Genomic DNA, 8,932 nt, shown 5'->3' on the forward strand with positions numbered 1-8,932 from the left:
ATCAATTTTATTAACTAAATTTTTTATAATGGAGAAGATCCTCACACCAGCATGCCTGGACCTGGACAGTCGGGAAGCGGACGCTTCCACCAAGTTTGCTCACTGGCTCACGTGCTTCGAGACATTCCCGACTGCCTCCACTGCAGTCGAAACGGATGCGGACAAACTGTCTGTCCTGTTCTCCAAGGTGAACCACCGAGTGTACTCAGTCATCCGGGACGCGACCTCGTACACAACCGCCCTCCAGCTCCTCAAGACCCAGTACACGCGCCCTGTGAACGAAGTATACGCTAGGCACCTTCTGGGGAGTTGCAAGCAACAACCTGGGGAATCGACTGAGGAATACCTCCAAGCACTGTCCGTGCTTGGCCGGGCCTGTGGGTGTAAGGCGGTAACGCCCACTAAGTACACGGAGGAACTGATCCGGGATGCCTTCGTAGCGGGCCACAGGTCCAACTACACCCGACAGCGACTGCTGGAGCAGAGTGACCTCACCCTCGACAAAGCCTCCGACATCGCACTAACGCTGGACGCAGCCTTCCGGGGCATGGATGCCTACTCCTCTGCACCGTGGACGCCGCGGGGAACGACAACCTGGAACACGGTAGGACAGCCCCATAGCACCGTGCCACCCCAGCCACAGCCCAACAACGGCCCAAGTACCGCAGCAGTGTCCCAAAGCCAGACAGCAGTATCCCAAGACCAGAAATGCTACTTCTGTGGCCAAGCCAAACACCCCAGAGCGCGCTGCCCGGCGAAGAATGCGACCTGCTCGAAAAAGGGACACTACGCCAGCGTCTGCAAGGCCAAAGCCACCCCGAACGCCAGCAGCGCCGCATGTGGGCCGTGCGAGCCGCCATCTTGGGCCCCCAACAGCGCCGCGTGTGGGCCATGCGGGCCGCCATCTTGGGCCTCCCCAGCCATGTGCGAACCACCGCAGCAGCAGCCATCTTGGACAACTCCAGCCACATGGGAATCATGGACGCCGCCATCTTGGACACCAGCCGGGACGCAGCAGATCGCCAACCCCCCCCCCATCTGATACTCGCAGCGACACACCGACCCCTACGCTGGCCTCTGTGACGCTGGACCAAACGAGACCGCACCGGCTAGCTCGGTCCAAAATGGACGTTAAGGTAAACGGCCATGCAATAAACTGCCTTTTTGACTCCGGGAGCACAGAGAGCTTCATCCACCCCGACACGGTGCGGCGTTGCTCTCTCCCAGTCCTGCCTGCGCACCAGCGGATTTCTATGGCCTCCGAGTCCCAGTCAGCGGACATTGGCGGCTACTGCGTGGTGACACTAGTAGTAGACGGGACTGTGTACAATAATTTTAAACTCCTGGTCCTGCCCGACCTCTGCGCTGCCGTTCTACTGGGGTTGGATTTCCAGTGCCACCTCAAAAGCGTTACGATGGCCCCCTCCCCCCACTCACAGTCCGCAGCCAGCAGCCTCCAAATTGCCCGCCGCGCACCAGATGCAACCTCTCCACACTCAGAGTCCCACCCCCCCCCCCCCCACTGTTTGCTAACCTCACCCCCGACTGTAAGCCCATCGCCACAAAGAGCAGGCGATACAGTGCCGGGGACAGGGTTTTCATCAAAACCGAAGTGGAACGGCTCCTGAAGGAGGGGATTATTGAGGGCAGCTCCAGCCCCTGGCGAGCCCAGGTTGTAGTCGTTAAGACCGGCGAGAAACAACGCCTGGTCATCGACTACAGCCAAACAATAAACCGCTACACCCTGCTGGACGCCTACCCACTCCCCCGCATAGCTGACATGGTCAACCAGATCGCGCAGTACCGCGTCTTTTCGACCATTGACCTGAAATCAGCGTACCACCAGCTCCCCATCAGCCCTGAAGACCGCCAGTATACTGCTTTTGGGGCAAACGGCCGCCTCTATCACTTCCTTAGGGTTCCCTTCGGCGTTACTAACGGGGTCTCCGTCTTCCAAAGGGAGATGGACCGGATGGTCGATCAAAACGAGCTGCAGGCCACTTTCCCTTACCTAGATAATGTGACCATCTGCGGCCATGGCTTGCAGGACCATGACGCAAACCTCGAGAAATTCCTCCGCACCGCCCAACTCCTGAACCTGACATATAACAAGGAGAAGTGCATATTCCGCACAGACCGCCTCGCCATCCTTGGCTGTGTTGTGGAACACGGGGTCATCGGTCCCGACCTGGACCGGATGCGTCCCCTTATGGAACTCCCACTGCCCCACTGCCTAAAAGCTCTGAAGAGGTGCCTAGGGTTTTTTTCCTACTACGCTCAGTGGGTCCCCTACTATGCAGACAAAGCCCGTCCGCTGATCAAGTCCACCTCTTTTCCCGTGACGGCAGAGGCCCGCTTAGCCTTCCACCGTATCAAGGAAGACATTGCCAAAGCCACCATGCACGCAGTGGACGAATCCATCCCCTTCCAGGTGGAAAGCGATGCGTCCGACTTCGCTCTGGCTGCCACCCTTAATCAGGCGGGGAGACCTGTGGCATTCTTCTCACGAACCCTCCAGGGCCCGGAGACCAGACACTCCGCGGTCGAGAAGGAGGCCCAGGCTATCGTGGAGGCTGTGCGTCATTGGAGGCACTACCTGGCCGGAAAACGATTTACCCTGCTCACTGACCAGCGTTCAGTTGCTTTTATGTTCAACAACAAGCAGAGGGGCAAAATCAAAAATGACAAGATCTTGAGGTGGAGAATCGAACTTTCCACCTACAATTACGAGATCTTGTACCGGCCTGGGAAGCTCAATGAACCCCCAGATGCCAGCGCGCAGATCGATAGGCTGAGGGCCCTCCACAATGACCTCTGCCACCCGGGGGTCACCAGGTTCTTCCACTTCATCAAGGCCCGCAACCTGCCTTACTCCATCGAGGAGGTCAGGACCATGACCAAGAACTGCCAAGTCTGCGCTGAGTGCAAACCGCACTTTTATAGACCAGACAGAGCCCACCTGATAAAAGCCACTCGCCCTTTCAAACGCCTGAGCGTCGATTTCAAAGGGCCTCTCCCCTCCTCCGACCGCAATGTGTACTTCCTCAACATCATTGACGAGTACTCCCGGTTCCCGTTCGCTATCCCCTACCCGGACATGACCAGTGCCACGGTCATTAAATCTCTGAACAGCCTCTTCACCCTGTTCGGTTTCCCCAGCTATATCCATAGCGACCGGGGCTCATCGATTATGAGCGACGAACTCCGCCAGTACCTGCTCGCTAGGGGTATAGCCACAAGCAGGACCACCAGTTACAACCCCCGGGGGAACGGACAGGTGGAAAGAGAGAATGCAACAGTTTGGAAGGTCGCCCTACTAGCCTTAAAGTCTAGGGGCCTTCCGACCTCCCGCTGGCAGGAGGTGCTCCCCGATGCGCTCCACTCGATTCGGTCACTGCTCTGCACTGCCACCAATGCCACCCCTCATGAGAAAATGTTTGTCTTCCCAAGGAAGGCCACATCGGGGACATCGTTACCGCCATGGCTGACGTCCCCAGGGCCGGTACTACTGAGAAGACACGTGAGGGCCAATAAAACGGACCCCCTGGTCGAGAGGGTCGACCTCCTCCACGCCAACCCCCAGTACGCTTACATTGCATACCCGGACGGGCGGGAGGACACAGTCTCCATACGAGACCTCGCACCCTCGGGGACCGCTGTAACCCACTACCCATTACCACCCCCCCCCACGACCCGATATCCAACCCCAGCAGCCGGCTCGCCTTGGACCGTCACCCACGAGGACGACACTCCAGGGCCCCAGCCTACACGGGACGCGACGCCGGAAGCTCCACCACCCCTGCCGTCGCCACGTCAATCACAGCGGCAGACAAGACCTCCGGAGAGACTCCCAATACATGAACTTTTAAATACACTTCACCCCGCCGGACTCATTTTTAAACAAGGGGTGAATGTGGTAAACCACTGTTATAACCTGTCTGTGTCTGTATGTGTATTCCACTAGGTACAGGTCTGGACATGCCTCGGCTGACTCCTCCCACTATTCCAGGTATATAAGTGACTACCTCCCAGTCCCTTAGTATTCTGGACGGGTCGACCACTCGAGACAAGACCTTCATTCTTTAGTTAATAAAAGCCTGATTGTTACTCGCTCAACCTCAGTCTTTTGAGTAATTGATGGCGCATCAAGATGGTTATGTGATGAGTCAATAAAGTGAGGTTTCAGGGAGGAGGAAGATGACGTAGGCTGGCGTGTTTGAAGTTGAGAAATCATGCACTATTTTTCAGCTAAAATCAATAGCAATGCAGATATCCTGTTTTGGGGTCTCTGTTAGTGTCACTGTAAGCCAGGTGTTGTGTGAAAACAGCTTGGGTACACTTGCCCTCCAATTCTGCTCAATAGCAATTTTCAAATATAGCTTTGTCTCCAGAAAAATACTAAAAGTCTTATATTATTGCTAACATCAAATTCCTACATCTAAGGAGCTACCCATCACAGACAATTCGCACCCCCCATAAAAGATCACAAAGTGGTTAATTGATTTTTCATCTCCCAAGAGCTTAATGGGGGGAAAAAAGATTGCATGTACTAACAGTTTGTAGTCAGCATTAACCATACTCCCTGTGCAGGATTCTTTGTTGAAAATATGGATGATCTTTTATTAATTATAGTCAACTATAATTGCAGTTATTCTGTGAGGGTTCCGGGTGGGGGAGAGAGAAATAGGAGCTCTAATTGTCCATTTGGTTTCCAGAATACAGGAAATTCTACATAAACACTGTAATTTTGTTAAATTAGTTTTTTTTTTTTTAAATGCCTATCAGGGAGGAAATTACAATAATTTTTTTTTAAAATCGACACCTGAAGTAAAAACAAAGTTCCGCAAATACACAGCAGATCCATTGACATATAAAAAGAGAAAAGTTAACATTTTGGATTTATTTGAGTTTTGAGTAGGTGACTAATGCTTCCTGTAAACTGTTAGTACATAAAGTTTACTCCCCATGAAGTTTTTAAGGAGGTGAGTAAGCAAAAAACCACTCTGTAATCTTAAGGAAAGAAAACTTGGTTGTGATGGATGGCCTCTTAGATGAAGGCAATAATATGGTACTTACACGTCATACTTTTCGATGCTGATCAGTCTTGCTGTGCATGTCTAGCACTTTGCTCTACACACACACATAGATCTGTCATTTTTACAGTCAACTTTAGGAGGGAAGGAAAAAAATTATGGAAGGTCCGAACCAGCTTAGTTGGCGGTGAAATTCTTATCTACAGTAATTAGGAAAATATTAGGATTTGTATGCTTCTTTGGTCATTCAAGTACCATTGCCTTTACGCATCTTACTTCATATAAAAGGTTTAATGAATTCTGATGGAATTTTTAATTAAAAATTCCATTTTATTATGATTACTACTTCACCAGTTGCTACTCAGACACTTTATTACATTAAGTAGATTAAAACCACAATATAGTGAACTGAAGCAGGAAACGTGCCATTTCCTTCCATCCTGCAGCCAACACAAAATTTGGCAACACAACTTATTTGCATAGAGTTAAGCCAAGGATTGCAGCTAGTTCCATGATTCACTTCAGAAAATAGCTCCTGAAGCCAAAATGGTTATGTGAATTTAACTTTTATCCAGCTGAAAGTCCATTTCAATATACAGTAGTCCATTGGTAGCAGTTTACAAAGTTAATACTTTTTCATGCAACAGTCATATCTGGGGAAAGGCTAACACAATTTCATATGGAGCATTAAAGAATAAGAATCTTAATTAAAAAGTTAATTTAAGAAAGACATACAAATTATGAATATAAAAAAGCATATGTGAGGAAACAAAGAGAAAGCAAGATTGAGATTTATGATGAGTTACAATTCCTCCTCACTCATGCAAGATAAATTTGTTATCTGCTGTTCCTATTGTGTATTCTCTGGTCATTAAACAAATTCCATACTCCACACAGAAGTTTTACATCTGGAAACTGGGCCAGTATCCTACACATGTGAACATATTTGTCTATTGTATTTTTCCATAAAACAGCAGTTACTTGGCAAGCAAAAATGTTCCTGAGAGCGGAGTTATTCCCACATACTATTCATCAATCTTACAGATGAGCTTGTACCTACAAGTTATTTACATAAAAAGTATATTAAACTCTATTTCGGTTCTTAAACTTAACAATAATTTGATACGAAAATCATAAAAGCTCAAATTTGGGAAAAAAGACATCAGACAACACACATTCACTCACCCACTAACCCACCCACACGCTTTAGCTTATCACATATTTCAATTATAAATAAACTACAGTCCCTGGCACAAAAGTAGTCTGAAAAGACATCCATTGCATTTCTCTTACCACAGTTTGTAAATAATAATAACATTTTTGTTTTAATTTGTTTGTCAAAAACTAAGTAAATTTTGAACAGCATGGTTATGAAGTTTACCACTCCTAAAAGGTCCTTATTTTATCATAGACTCATACAGCACAGGAGGCCGCCATTTGGCCCATCGTGCCTGTGCCGGCTCTTTGAGCTATCCAATTAGTCCCACTCTGCTCTTTCCCCATAGCCTTGAAATTTTTCTTTTCAACTACATGTCCAATTCCATATTGAAATTTACTATTCAATCTACTTCCACCACCTTTTCAGGCAACGCATTCCTGATCATTACTCGCTGCGTAAAAAAAATTCTCCTCATCTCCCCTCTAATTCTTTTGCCAATTATTTTAAATGTGTCCCCTCTGGTTACAGACCTACCTTCCAGTGGAAACAGTTTCTCCTTATTTACTGCTTATTTTATTTTGAGAAACCACTAAAAACTATTTGCTGGTATAAAAAAGGCAAAGTACATTTTACAGTTTTCTTCAAGCCTATTAAAAAACACTACCTAAACCTAGATTTATGGCAATTATGCAATCGTCTTCCAAAAGACTTACATTTATGCTGATGTAGCCAAGATCAGAAAGGCTTTCATAATTTAAAGAAACATCTCAATAGATGTAGGACTAAGTGTAGAGCAGCCAGGCACAAGGTTCAAGTGCTTTGGCCATTCAAGTATTCATTAGCCATCAGTAAATTTCACCAGTCCGCCACAACACTTTCACAATGGCTAAATTATTTACTTAAACAAAGCTTACACATAAAAACTATCAATACCAACCCCAACCCATTATCTAATTACATCGCTGTATTCCTAGAAGCCCCAGAGAGGTTCCAAAATTCAAACCATCCTTCCCAGAGGAAAGAGAATGTGCAACAGGAGACATTAATGAGACCAGAATCTAAAAGATAGGTAGTCTCAAAAGGAAAAGAAAAACAAAGTAGCTTACAATTCCTCGTCATTTTATTGACAAGATACTTTTACACATACAGTATTTTGAGAAAATATAGATCATGGAATATTACAATATACATTATAATGTATGTGCACTTTCCAACTACAGACAAATTAAAATCCTTCTTTTGCCTACTAGTCAGAAAATAATCCAGATAACCCATACTTAATGGGTTAAGTATCTCAATGATAATGCAGTATCAATAACCTTAGCTGAACTTCAGCAATAATTACCAGATAGGGGACAGCTTTATAAATATAATTTATAGCTCCACAAACAAGGTTGGCTTGAAAACTAGCTCCAAGCAGTGAAGTGAAACAACTCACTGCCTAGAGGCAGAAACCCTCATCACATTTAAAAAGTACTTGGATTTGCACTTGAAGTGCCGTAACCTACAAGGCTACAGACCAAGTGATGGAAAGTGGGATTAGGGTGGATAGCTCTTTGTCGGCTGACACAGACAAGATAGGCCGAATGGCCTCCTTCTGTGCTGTAAATTTCTATGAGTCTATGATTCTAACTCATTCTGTAATAAGCTTCCTATTCTGTACCTGTCCAAGTTAAGATCCTATGGGAACAAGAGACTGTTCAGATGTGAATAATACAAGAGGTAGCAGAAGATCTAACCTCAGAAGTGGTCAACCACTAACACTGATGTGCTCAATGAAAAATGGTACAGTCATAAACATTATGTCACAGCGATATCACAGCTTACTATTGGAAGACTTTCCAATAGGAGATACTAGTCTAGGCTCACTTAGTCAAAGTGAACCACGTCAGTACCATTTGGTCTCCACTGCCAACAAGCTTGACTGATGACCAAAGCTGTCAGAACCATTTGGCAACTCAACTGGAACATTATTCCAGACAGCCACAATATTGTCTGAAAACGGCAATAGATTTAACTGGAAGTTTATGAGAGTTATCCGAAGAATTGTAGGGTTTTCCCCAATTTCCTCCGAGTTGTGACAGCAGGGCCACGGAGTCCCTGCAGAGATGTCAGGCTGATGTTTACACTCCACAGCGACAGACCAAGTGACAGTTCACTCGGGGGCCTGTGGCAATGATCATGTGAAGAGACATTTTAACCACAAAATAAACCAACAGAGACCTCCCCCAACCCCAGGATTATGACGCACAATACCGTGTGAGGAGAGGCGAGTCGCTGCACATTTATTTTTTTCTTAAATTACTCGCTCGATGCGTCTTTCATTACCTCAGAGTTATCGCTTTCGGAAGATCTGGGTTGACGATCCCCGAGACTCGGTTCAGCGGTTTATTCGACCCATCTCTCCAACACCATGACCGTTCCCGACGCCAAAGCCTCCACCTTAATAATATAATTAAAAAAAATCCGCGCCGGAAAAGGTGTGTCTGGATGATTAACTGTGAATGACAAGTAAATTACGCAATCAGCAACCTGTGTTGATCTTGATTGACATCTTATATGACCAATCAGTGAACAGGATTCTGCGCAAGGCGGGCGGGTGGCCGGGCAGGATGACTTCACCCAGTCAGGCAGCGCAGTGTGGGGGGGCGGGTGTTGTCGCCACAGCGGGAGAATGTCTATGGCCCGTTGTACCCATTCCGGTCTCTTATTGGTTAATCCCGCTGTCAGTCAGTTAGTG

The 8,932-nt window shown here is 47.1% G+C and overlaps 1 protein-coding gene across 1 annotated transcript in view; it reads right to left on the reverse strand.

Annotated features, from left to right (window-relative positions):
- Positions 1 to 8,667, reverse strand: part of marchf2 (membrane-associated ring finger (C3HC4) 2) — a 46,090-nt gene extending 37,423 nt beyond the window's left edge. Inside the window, exon 1 of the mRNA XM_086004797.1 lies at positions 8,521 to 8,667. The gene's annotated coding sequence lies outside the window, so the exon portion shown is untranslated. The remainder of the gene's footprint in view (positions 1 to 8,520) is intronic.
- Positions 8,668 to 8,932: the final 265 nt, after the last annotated feature.

The sequence above is a fragment of the Somniosus microcephalus genome, chromosome 13 (genome assembly GCF_052327205.1).
Source record: "Somniosus microcephalus isolate GS21.2 chromosome 13, FLI_Smic_1.0, whole genome shotgun sequence".
NCBI classification, from domain to species: domain Eukaryota; kingdom Metazoa; phylum Chordata; class Chondrichthyes; order Squaliformes; family Somniosidae; genus Somniosus; species Somniosus microcephalus.